Here is a 13,199-nt window from a genome sequence, read left to right as displayed (position 1 = left end):
CATGCTTACTGAAGCAGGGGGGCATAGTTACACAACATTCCTGAAACGCATGCCATGTGAGCATGCTCACTGAAGCAGAGGGGCAGAGTTACAGAACATTCTAGAAAGGGGGCAGGGCTTAACAGAACATTCTTGTAAGGGGTGGAGCTTAATAGAACATTCCTGAGAGGGGCGGAGCTAACAGAATATTCTTGTAAGGGGGCAGAGCTTAACAGACCATTCCTGAAAGGTCACACAGTTCAAAGAATCACAAAACATTTTGATACATTGGGCAGGAGTGCTGCCCAGCAGCACAAACTATTACATTTCTGGAACAAAACATTCTGTGGGAAAAAAAGCATGGAGGCAAGGCAAGCGCTTGTCTTATTGTATAGTATTACTCTATCACTATAAGGAATATTGTCCTTGAGGGTTTTAACAAAATCAGTTAAGGATGGATACAGCCCTGTAGAAGCTTCAATTACAGCTGGCCTAGAAGCCCCACTCTCAGCACCTGAAGGGCTGGACTCAGTAGCAGTGGACGAGTCCTTGGTTAAACTTAGCAACCTCATCCCCAGGTTCCAAAGGGTGAGGAAGAGTAGCCTCAGGCTCAGTGGTAGTGGATACTTTAGGGACCAGAGGTGTCTAGTTTTCCTGCAGCTTACATTTACATTTTGAACACAAGTAAGGATCATTTCTTAATGCAAAGAAAATCTGAACGTAAGGCAATTTTGATCATTTTCCTTCTTACAGTACAATTCTATTTGTGAAATAGCATCATAATACTTCCCTCTGCATTCTGTTTTGGCTCTAGGGGTAGGCAGGCCATGCACAGGTGCAGAAAATATTAAACAGCTCCTCTTTAACATATAAGGATTGAGAACATTCTCCAGGGCTTAAGAATACATTCCAACAGAGTAAGAGATTTTGACATGGAGTATCCCATCTGAAAATACAAGAGAAAGAATTGGTGTCCCTTTAATTTCTACTTGATCTCTGTATCCTCAAGGCATCCCTAGAGGTGACTCACTTCAGAGCAGGAGGATAGAAGATGCGTCAGGGTCAGACTAGCCGCCCTTAAGGGCTTGTGACCCTATCTCCCCTGGGAACTGGAATTGTTAACTCCACCAGATGTTTTTTAAAAGCCCAAGTTACAGTAGATTTCAGCTGTAACAGTCATGTTTAAAGAAAGAAGCATTGCTAACAAAACCAATAATCAAGAGATCTAAGTCACTACTTTCCAATTCTTTGAAAAAGAGTGAGGGCAAGTTGAAAGTAATTGGAGGGCTGGGATTTAGCTCAGTGGCACTGTGTCTGCTTTGCAAGAGCAAAGAGTTCAATCCCTGGTACCAAAAAAAAAAAAAAAAAAAAAAAAAAAGAAAGAGAGAGAGAGGGGGAAAAAGAAAAAATAGAAAGTGATTGGAGCATCTCTCAGCGGGCAGAAGAAATCACCTCCAAAGGTAGAAAGAGTCAAGTTATGTATCTAATCACCTAGGTAATCTTCCTTAGCAGGAAGATAAGGCTCTTTTATTCAAAATCCACCCTAAAACTTCTATGTCTCTGCAGTTACAGGTTAAATTTATACCCATCACCTAGCAATCACATTTTTATCAGTTTTCCACATGCACATGAAAGAAGAAAAAGGCTGACTAAAATCCCTTTTCAATTCTTTTTTTTTTTTTTTTTTTGGTACCAGGGATTGAACTCAGGACCTTGCCCTTGTGAGGCAGGTATGGCACCACTGAGGTAAATCCTTGGCCTTTTTTATTCTAGTTAGCATATACAAAGCAGAACTGCAAGTTGCTAGCTGGTAGCTGTTCTCTTCCATGAAAGGCAAACAGCCTCAGCTTGACTTCCTGGAGGGAGGGGTGGTCTAACTACAATGTGGTTCTAAAATTAACTCCCAATGAGTTAGAGAAAAGCTTAGGGGGAGTTTCTAACTTACTGGGAGAGAAAAAATGTCCAAACCTGTTGTTCAATTCTTAATGGAGGCTTAAGAGAGGGCTCTAATAGTGTCATCTGTGGTCACTCTGGAACAGAGGATACCAGAAGATCGCTGAGTTACCTCTCACCTCACTGAGGAGTGCTGGTAGGGATGATGGATAAATGGAGATTCTTCTGCTGGTTACCCAGTCAGGACCCAGCTTCCACTGAGGAACTTTTGTGTATCCGCCGGAGAGTCACCCTATCCATGACCCCTCAGTTGTCCTCTCAGCTTTTACTGGTTCCCCACAACCAGAGATTCATCTCCAAAAAGGAATCCAACTGTTTGCTAGTGTTCTATATGGAAAAGATAAAAACTTGAGCTGTCTTCATCCTAGATGATTTCCTTTTCTTTGGCTTTAACAAATGCTCGTTTTCTATGGAGTCAACTTAAAGGTAATTAGTTGTTGGGTAGGAGAAAAAGGTTGGGGCAGTTCAGACTTCTTCTCTATATCTTACATGCTTCCAAAAAAGGCAATTATAAAGTGCCAGGGAAAGATCAGAAATGAGATCAGAAAAAGAAAGTATTTTCTTCTCATGCTCATGATGAATTATTAAGACAACCTGCTCAAAAAAAAAAAAAAGACAACTTGCTCATGAGTCGTCACTCTCACCCTAGACAGGCAAGAATGGGGAATCTCAAGAACTAAGATTGCCTCCTCACCAGCAGATCAGACCAGAAGGGAAACTGAGGCAGAACAGAACATTCCCTCTAGAGTGTAGAGGGGCAATTTGGGCCAGTTTGTCCCAGTGAAACCTGTCCCCTAAGTCCTAAGAATGGCTACCAGCCTATTGACTTTTAATTGGCAGAAGGGGTCCCGTGATTTATTAATGGGGTTTGTATATTTTCTAAATATAAACTAGATTTCATAAAAAGACCCATTTTACAGAATTTTATGTTAAAGTCCACTAGGGGGCGCACTAGCATTACTCTTCCTAGTGCTGCTGTCTAACAAGTCAAACAGGTCAAACAAGGAACACTAGTAAATTTAGCAACTAATTCCAAATGTAACATACACAAAACAGGAATCAAGGCAGGAGGATCGCCATGAATTTGAGGCCAGCCTTGGCTACATAGTGAGTTCAAGGCCAGTCTGAAGTACACAGTGAGACCCTGTCTCAGAAAGCAAAAACAAAGCAGGAATAAGATGTCACTTCCTGTTGGGCACATGCCTGTAATCCCAGCACTCAGGAGGCTGAGGCTAGAGGATTGCCACTAGTTTAGGCCAGCCTGGGCTACATAGTGAGTTCAAGGCTGGCCTAGACTACATAGCGAGACCCTGTCTCAACAAAACAAACAAAGAACAACAACAAAATGTCACTTTCTTTGATGGGACATCCCTCTCATGTTCTCAAATTTAGCATCATTTTAACAAAGGACAATGCATGCAAGTGAAACAAGGCATAAAAATTCAAAGCATGCATATTTGACAGACAAGGTATAAAGTGAAAGGCATAAGCAAATAACAAAGACAAGGCATAAAATTACAGGATGACAATTTTTTATTACCTAAGCAAGTCACAATCCAGAATCGGAAACAAAAGCAAACTCTTACCTCTGTCCAATTATCTCAATGGAACCTCCAAAATGATCTAGGAAGTATGATCTATGGATGATATAGGACCTCCAAATGATCCAAATAGCATAACGGAAATATGACCCAACGTGCTAGATGTCTGATATGCTGAGTTTGTGTTCTCTAAAATTGAATGAATTCTGGGAACAACGAAGGTTAAGAGTAGGAAGTATTTATTGAGAGAAAGATAGCTTCTGTCTAAGAGAGACAGAAAAGATCCCAAGTGGGTGGCCCAGGGACCCTGCATCTCAAGGGAGTTTTATAGAGGAAAACCATGAGGTGAGGCAGGTACAAGGTGGGGCAAAACTATGGTCAACCAAGAAGATTACAAGTATAGTTGCTTGGGTAATATTGATTACATGGTGATCAAATGGGGAAGCAAGTCATGTAGCAAGCATACATAGAATGAACAAGGATTTTCTGGGAAGAAATGGGCTAGGGGGGTTTTGGTCCTCACCCAAGGTGACTGATGCCTATTTAGAATATCAGTCACTGCTGTTCATCCCTAGGGGAATATGTGGGTGGAGTCATTTCTCCTTGTTTTGAAGCCTCACCTTCAACAAACCTGTCTCAGCCACAGCTGTAATGTGTTCTTATCTTCTGCATTGACTCTCTGGAGGGCCCAGCGCTGACTGCCTATAATATTTTAACTAATTCAGCTGTCTATAATAAGATCATCTCTGCTTCTGTTTCTTTTCTTTTTTGTTGTTTGAGTTTTTGAGACAAGGTCTTACTCTGTAGTCCAGGATGGTCTTGAACTCATGATGTAACCCAGGCTGGCCTCAAACACAGGGGGATCCTCCTGCCTCAGCCTCCTTTGTGCTAGAATCACAGGCATGCACTGCTGCACCCGGCTCATCCCTGTTTCTTACCAAGCTCTGATCAGTTTCTCAGATAGTGCAAATTTGTTCCATATTAGCCTGGACCAAATGATAAAGTAAGACGTATTTACTTCATTCTGAGGTAGATTGTAAATGAGTGCTGTTTCATTAGCTGCTGTTTTGGAAAATTCATTTTATCCTCCTACCTCATTAAAACCAGGATAATTGGAAACTGCTGGGGAAGTGATTCCAAAGGGATATTTCTTAATCCCACAACCTTGTTAGTTTGCATTTCTAAAAAAGCAACATAAGAAGATCTTGGCTTGCTGATGGTAGCAAGAGAAGAGAACTGTGTGTAACGGGAGGAGGGTGTAACAGGTAGGGGCTCGGCCTGGCAAAAACAGTGGGGGGGAGAGAGAGAGAGAGAGAGAGAGAGAGAGAGAGAGAGAGAGAGAGAGAGAGAGAGAGAGTGTGTGTGTGTGTTCCTGGGGATTGAATCCAGGGCTACATCCCCAGCCCTTTTCTATTTTTTAATTTTGAGACAGGATCTCACTAATTTGCTAAATTCCAGGCTGGGCTCAAATTTGGGATTCTCCTGCCTCAGCCTTCCAGAGTGCTGGGATCACAGGTGTGCGCCACTGCGGCCAGCCAAGTACTGTCTTGTACATAGTATACAGTCAAATATGTATTCATTCAATGGATAAGGAGCAGTCCAGATGACATGTGATAAGGCAGATGGGGAAGGAAGGTGATTTCCTGTTCCCCCATCTTCCCCCATCGTAGAGGGTTCCTGGGCTCCCTGTTGTCCTGTTCAGACCTCTAAAAAGGGCCAGGAGGGGACAGGACTCCTGAGAGCAGTGGAGCACAGGCTTGCATTGTTCTCCTTTCCAATAGCAGATGACATCAAAGATGGCAACTTCTGAAATTTTGCCAAGTAACCTACATCTAGGACAAGCACAGCTGAGGGGAGATGGAAAATTCTGGGGAATTTAAAGAATCTGCTCCTAAACAGAAGGGTAGTCAGCATGGTGTTGCATCTATGATCCCAGCAGGAGGATCGCTGAGAGTTCGAGGCCAGTCTGGGCTACATAGGGAGAAAACAAACAGAATGGTACAATGCTTGAGTTTTCTTTTGAGACAGGATCCCGATATATAACCCAGGCTGGCCTTGAACTCAGTGATCCTCCTGCCTCAGCCTCCCGAGTGGTGGGATTACAGGTGTATGCCACCGAGCCCAGTCTGAGTTTACATCTTTTTTTTTGTTGTTCTTTTTTTTAGTACTGGGGATCGAACTCGGGACTTTGTGCTTGGGCGCAAGCGCCAGACCCACTGAGCTACATCCCTGGCCCTGCATCTTTTTTTTTTTTCTTTTGGTATCAGGGATTGGACTCAGGACCTTGTGCTTTCGAGGGAGGCAGCAGCACCACTGAGCAAAATCCCTGGCCTCTGAGTTTACATCTTGACTCCATGTCTATTCCTCACTGGCAGAAAGGGGGTGATTCAATATGCAACTCACAGAACTGAACTGTCATTAACCCATTACAGTCAAATGAGGCAATACATAGTCCCACTGTGGTCAGTTACGAGGCGCTTTAAAGCCTCAGGATGGCGTGGGAGGGAATCGCAGAGCTAAGCAGGCTCCTGGGAGGTGGATCTGGGCTCTGGAGCTGGACATGCACAGCATCCCTGTCCGCAGAATCCCCCCCAGAGCAGGGTCCCTAAGGCAGAAGCGCTCTGGATGGACCTACGAACCGGAAGCCCTCAGAAGGCTCTGACCTGCGTTGCAGCTAAAATCCCTCAACAGCAGTTTCTGTCCCCGCAGCGATGCCTTACTCCTGTGCTGCACAGAGTTCTCTCAGCGCTTCTTTCCGCCCCTTCCACTCCCCTGCTGATGGGAACAAAGGCCCGGCTCTCTCGCCCCAGATTCCTCAAGGTGCAGCTCCTCAGAGCTCAGCCCGGAAAGCGGCCGGGCCCTGCTGTTCAGGCCCGGGCGAGAAGGAATCCCTCGCCTGTTCTCGCTCCACTTTCGCCCGGGCTGGCTAAATCAAGCAATAATCCTAAAGGGGAATTTCAGGCCTTCTGGGACCCCCCCTCCCCCCACCCCAGGTTCAGGGAGGAGAGAGCAAAGCCCTTGGAGCAGAGTAATCTGCCTCTAACCCACTTCCATCCTCCGGGATTACCTCGGTGGGGGAGGGAGACAGAAATAAATCGGACTCCTGGGGGGCTGGCGCTTGGGGAGGAAGCTGCAGGAGTGTCCTGGAGGGCGGGAGGCTTGGGGGTCCAGGGGCCTGGGAGCCCCCTTCTCATACCATCGAATAGTCTGACAAAGAGTCCACAGACTTGAGAAGCAATGCAGGCGGTGGGGGAGCAGGACGGGGTGGTGCACACCTGTAATCCCAGCACTGGGGAGGCTGAGGCAGGCGGGTCGAGGCAAGTTCGAGACCAGCCTAGACTACATAGGGAGACCCTATTTCAAAAAACAAAAAGAAAAGCAATCCCTACGCTAGTGTTTGGCAGTTACAGGCGCTCAAGAAATGTGCTGGATGGAAGAATGAAAAGTGTAGAGTTGAAAGCAGAAACAATCCTGGTCATATTGACAACCCTCCTGTCCCTCCGCGCGCCAAGTTGTGAGCCGTGGTGGGAAGAGCTCTGCATCGGGAGCACAAAGGCCTGCGCTCCTCGAACGGACAGGGACTCTGGGGGCTCCTGGGGGACCAGGTGCCCGTCCGCGCCTCCTCGGCCCCTGGATCTGACCTGTAAACGCGCCCCCTCCCGGGCGTTCCACCGCGCCATTCTCCAGGGACTACCTGTGATGCCGGAAGCGTCCACTAGGGGGAACCAGGCCCGCGCTGGGATCTCAGGAGGCCGTGCAGCCCCTCAATTCCAGGGCTTTTCAGGACCGAACCGGAGTCAGAGACGCATTTACGGGCGTGGCCCGGGCCGCCCCTCACAGCGCCCCCTAGGCCTGCGAAGTCTCTGCGCTTGGCGTCATTTTGATTTGATGTAACTATAAATCAAAGGCAGCTTGGAACTTCGGGAACGCCGGCAACTCGCAGAGACCCGTTGTTTTTTTGAGACAGGGTCTCGCTGTGTATGTAGTCCAGGCTGGCCTTGAACACACAGCGATCCTCCAGCTTCAGCCCAGCTGACCTTTGCCATTTTGCTCTTGAGCCTAGTGGGTCCCGGCAGGCAGCGGGAGGCCGCCCTTGGCTCCCTCTCCCTTTGGAGGCTCCTTGGCAGGAAGGAACAGGTGGTGTCAGTCCTCCAGCCCTGACTCATTCCCTGGCCCAGCTGGTGTTACTCGGTTATCTCCCAAATACCTCTCCAGGGCCCTGGATTGGCCGCGCACCGGTGTCTTCCTGGACAGAAGACGCCAAGAGGAGAGGAAGACTGCCAAGTGTGGTGCTGCACACATGCAAATCTCAGCCCCCAGGAGGCTGAGGCAGGAGGGTCACTGCGAGTTCGAGGCCAGCCTGGACTACATGAGACCCTGTCCGAAAAATTTTTTTTTAAAAAGAAAAGAAACAGACATGCTTAACTTTTTTTCAGACAGAATAAACTGTTATTTATTTTATTTCCCTTCCATTTGGGGGCAGGGGGGATAGCCAGGGAAAGGGAAATGAGGAGTGGAGCTTGGAGACAGGAAATGATAGGCATTATCGCGCAATGAGTCAGGGACCTGGCTGTGGAATGGACTCAGGTTCCCACCCCACCCCGATTCCATTCTTTCCCTCGTCGAGTGACTTAGAGCCTACTGTAATAGTCTGGTTTTTCTGGACTTTACAAATGTCCTACTTGCCAAATTCCTGCATGTTCAATAGCAAATCTAATGGATTATGCTTCTGGGCTTCGTATTTGTTCCTGTCTTTATTTCCTGTAAAAATATGAGCTGTTGCTTATGATAGGTTATCAAAAACATTAAGACCCAGAGGAGACCATTGTAGCAGCCTGTGATCCTGAGATTATATCCTGAAGGCAGGAATTGCATTTTTATTTTTGGTTTTTTGAGGCAGAGTCTCACTATGTAGTGCAGACTGGCCTTGAATTCACTGTGTAGCCCATGCTGGCTTCGAACTCCTGGCGATCCTCCTGCCTCAGCCTCCCCAGTTCTGGGATTACAGCCGTGCACCACCACACCCAGCTAGGTTTTAAAATCATCAGCTAGTATTCAAGGTTTTAATTTCTTCATGAGTCCCTGTACCATTGGATGCTGAAACTTTCTTACCTTCTTTTTATTCGAAGATCCCAATCTCTCCCAAACCAGGGTCCTGCTGCCTTGAGATATTAGCTCATCTCTGAGAGAGCAGATTTTAGCTTTATCCCTTGGCAGAAAGAAAGGAGTCATTGTGCACAGCCTAGAATATTCTTGCTGCCAGAGCTCCCCATCTGGAAGAAAGAGAGAGTTTCAGAGTTTCCGTGAGGAGGAAGGGAGAGAGGAAAGAAGCTGCCAGGCTGGAACCTTAAGCTCTGTAGCCTGAGAAGAAACTCAGACTGCAGGCCTGAGCTACGGGCCTGCCTTTTGGTGCCTCTCTCTTCCCCTAATCCTTGGCCATGATTTCTTTTTCTTTTTCTTCTCCGTTTGGCCCCTCTATGTAGTTCAGGGTGGTGTTGAATTCACTATGTAGCCCAGGCGGGCCTTGGATTGTCAGTGACCCTCCTGCCTCAGCCTCCCAAGTGCAGGGCTCACAGGTATGCACCACAACCTCTGGCCAAGATTTCCCCTCCATTCCTATATCTTTGACATATGTTTATATACCCTACCTGTCCCACCTCTGAATTTCCCTTCCATTCTTTCTTCTTTATGTCCTCCTTTTAGTCTGGTATTCTCCCGATGAATGATTCTTAGGGGTTTTTTTCCTTAGGCTGTTTCTTTTCTTTTCTTTTCTTTTTGCTACCGGGGATCCAACTCGGGTCCTTGCGCTTGCGCAGCAGGTGTTGAAACCGCTGAGCTAAATCCCTGGCTTCTTTTTTTTTTTTTGGTACTGGCGATGGAACTCAGGACCTTGCACTTGCAAGGAGATTTGCAGAACTCCCCAGCCCTCTTAGACTGTTTCTTAATAGCCTCAGAAAAAATAGAATTGTGGAGTTGGAAGGAATTTTCTTTTTTTATAGCAAAACATTTATTGCTACATTTTAGTATATGTGCTGCCAAAGGGAGCACTGTTGCTACATTTTAGACATACATAGTGCTAACACTCATCATAGGGGATTTGCACCTCTACACGATATCGCCCCTCTTTTTTCCTCTTCCTTTCCCCCCCTCAAGCCCCCTCCCCTCCCTGAGTACAAAAGCTTTGTTTCCATTTTTTCCTTTTATTTTCATTTTTTTTCTTGTCCCTTTCTCCCTTTTTCCTTCCCTCCTCCCTTGTTCCCCTTCTCATTTCAACATTTTCTTTCCATTTCCCAGCATCCATTATACATTTTAGTCCTTATTTCCACTTTTGTTTTCTCACACCAAAGAAACTATGTGGTATTTAAACACGTGTGTCTGATTTATTTCACTTGAGAGTATGGTCTCAAGGTCCATCCATTTAGCTAGAAATGTATGAAGCTCATCCTTCTTGACGGCAGAGTAGTACTCCGAGCGTTCCTTTTTTTTTTTTGTCTTTTGGTACCAGGGAACGAACTCAGGACCTCGCACTTTTGAGGCAGGCAGTGGCACCACTGAGCTAAACCCCCAGCCCTAGTAGTACTCCATTGTACAAAAAAAAAAAAAACCCACATCTTCTCTATCCATTTGTTGGTTGATGGGGATTTGGGCTGTTTCCCAGATTTAGCTATTACAAGGCCGGGGAGTTTGGTACCAAAAAAATAAAAGATTTAGCTATCACAAATTGTGCTGCTATAAACATGGGCGTGGATATATCACTGTGGTATGATGCTTTTAATACTTTTGGGAAGATACCAAGAAGGGGAATAGTTGGGTTGAATGGAACCTCTAGTTTTAGTTTTTGGGGGTTTTTTTTGGTACCAGGGGATCAAACTCGGGTCCTTGTGCTTTCGAGGCAGGCAGTGGAACCACTGAGCTAAATCCCTGCCCTGTCTAGTTTTAGTTTTTTGAGGAATCTCCACACTGATTTCCACAGTGGTTGCACCAGTCTACACTCCCACCAACAGTGGAGAAGGGTTCCCTTTTCCCACAGCCCCGCCAGCATTTGTTATTGGTTGATTTTTTTGAGAACAGCCGTGCTTTTTGGAGTGAGATCAGTGCAAAAGCTTTTTTTTGAGTATCAGGGATTGAACTCAGGACCTTGCACTTTCAAGGCAGGCGCTGGAACCACTGAGCTACATCCCTGGCTCTGTGCAAAAGCTTTTTAATAAGAAGAGGGGCCAGGGATGTAGCTCAGTGGTTCCGCCACCTGCCTCACAAGCTAAAGGTCCAGAGTTCGATCCCCAGTACAAAAACAAAAAATAAAGATAAGTTCCCAGTTGTTGACTCTTTGCAGTATTTCCTGTACAGTCTGAGTTTTGTTCATGGTCTTTGCCTACTCCTATGTCCTCAAGTGTCCTACGTATTCTCTCTTCCAGAAGATTTAATGTTTCTATTTTTTTGTTTTGTTTTGTTTGATTTGGTTTGGTTTCTTGAGACACGGTTTCACTTTGTAGTTCAGGCTGTCCTTAAACTCACTGTGTAGCTCAGACTGGTCTCAAACTCGTGGTGATCCTCCTGCCTCTGCCTCCCAAGTGCTGGGATTACAAGCCTGTGCCACCATGCCCCATTAATGTTTCTGTTTTAATATTTAGATCTTTGATCCATTTTTATTTTAGTTTAGGGCATAGTGAAAGATGTGGGTCTAGTTTTAATCTTTGGCATTTGGAAAGCCAGTTCTGCCAGCACTATTTATTAAAGAGTGTCTTTCTTCCTGTGAGGGTGTTTGGCTTGGAAGAAATTTTCTCATATTCTGTTGTCCACAGACAAACTATGGCGGATCCAGAAAGCCTCTAGAATTGAATGTCAATTTTAGTCCATATACAAAGTGTGATTAAAAAAAAAGAAAGAAATGGTGGTGTCAAAGCACTTGGAATGCCCCGGTTCTCTAACTGTCTAGCATGTCACCCCTGTACTGATGCCAAAACTAGTTACACCAGCACGCTGTCACCCAGCTCAGGGACAGGGAAGTTGGGTTTGTGTATGGCTGGGCTTTCTTTCTTTCCTTCTTTTTTTCTTTCTCTGTCTGTCTCTGTCTCTCTCTGTTTCTCTCCCTCCTTGCCTGCCTGCCTTCCTTCCTTCCTTCCTTCTTTATTATTTTGAGACAATCTCTTGCAAAGTTGCCCGGGCTGGCCTTGAACTTGCAGTCCTCCTGCCTCAGCCTCCCAGAGTGCTGGAATTACAGGCCTGTACAACCACACTCCATTCTGAATCTGAAGATCTCATTGTGACAAATTCCTTCCTATGTCGATGTACTATTTGCTTCCTCTTTTTCACCCCATGATTCTCCTGTGCCCCCTGCCACATTGCCAAATGAGGGAACAAACCCAGATGAGCTGCCGTGTTCATGGACCAAAGCAGTTGCATAAGGGCAATTTCACATTGTCAGCCTTATATCTGATGATTGGCTATTTGAGGACAGCTGTTATTTATCACCTTGGTCTTCTCTCTCCTATATTTAGTATTTCTATTTTTTGTTGTTGTTGCTTTGCTTTTTTGAGACAGAGTCCTGCTATGTTGCCCAGGCTGGCCTCAAACTCGCAGCGATCCTGCTGCCTCAGCCTCCCAAGTGCTGGGATCACAGGTGTGATCAAACATGCCTCCTATGCTAAGGATTTCTAAACCTCATCAAATTCCTTCTCTTTTTGTCATGCTCTGAAATCATTTCCCAACATGAGGAGGTCTCACTAAGCACTGTTAGTTCCTCAGTATCAGTATCGTAACTGGTTCAGACAGAGTGAGCTGGCTCACCATGCAGCGAGATTATTATCTCTGAATCTTGTATTGTGTCTTCCCATAAGCCTGTGACTGGACTGGGTTTGTGTCCCCTAACCCTTTTTCACCGAAAATGCTGTCAGGCCAGTCTTGCTCCTGCCTGTGCAGTCCACTTTTTTAAAATTTTTAACCTAAGTGTAGGTCTTTATCCATGTTGAATTTCAATTTGTTAATTTTGGCACTTTGTTCCAACCTATCAGGATGATTTACCACATTGTAACATCTATCAAAATATCACATTGTACCCCAGAAAGATATACTGAACAATTTTTTTGTCAATGAAAAAGTAATATGTTTTAAATTTTAAAAAAGATTATGTGAAATCTTGCTTTTATCATCCAACCTACTGTTAAATTTTTTTTTTTTTTTTTTTTTTTTTGGGTACTGGGGATCGAACTTGGGTCCTTGTGCTTGTGAGGCAGGCAGCAGCAACACTGAGCTAAATCCCCAGCCCCTACTGCTCATTTTTTAAAACGTTTGCTAGAGCCATATGTGGTGGCACACACCTGTAATCTTATCACTCTGGGAGGCTGAGGCTGGAGGGTCTCAAGTATGAGCCTGGCCTGAGCAACTTACCAATTTAGGAAAACCCTGTCTCAAAATAAAAAGTAAAAAAGGGATGTAGCTCTTTGAAAAGGCCCTGATTTTAATCCTCAACTATGCAAAATAACCAAAAAATTATGCCAGGCATAGTGGTGCATACCTGTAATCCCAGCACTCAGGAGGCTGAGGCAGGAGGATCACCGAGAGTTCCAGGCCACCCTGGGCTACATAGTGAGTTCAAGGCCAGCCTGAACTATATAGCAAGACTCTGTCTTTTTTTTTTTTTTGGTAGCGGGGATTGAACTCGGGACCTTGAGCTTGCGAGGCAGGCGGTGGAACTAAATCCCTGGCCCAAGACCCTGTCTTAAAAAA

This window comes from Heterocephalus glaber, unplaced genomic scaffold (assembly GCF_053883595.1).
Source record: "Heterocephalus glaber isolate CG9 unplaced genomic scaffold, H.glaber_assembly_v1.0 deba00001773, whole genome shotgun sequence".
Classification (NCBI taxonomy): Eukaryota; Metazoa; Chordata; class Mammalia; order Rodentia; family Bathyergidae; genus Heterocephalus; species Heterocephalus glaber.
The sequence above is the reverse complement of the archived record's forward strand: the minus strand, read 5'-3'. Positions refer to the sequence as shown.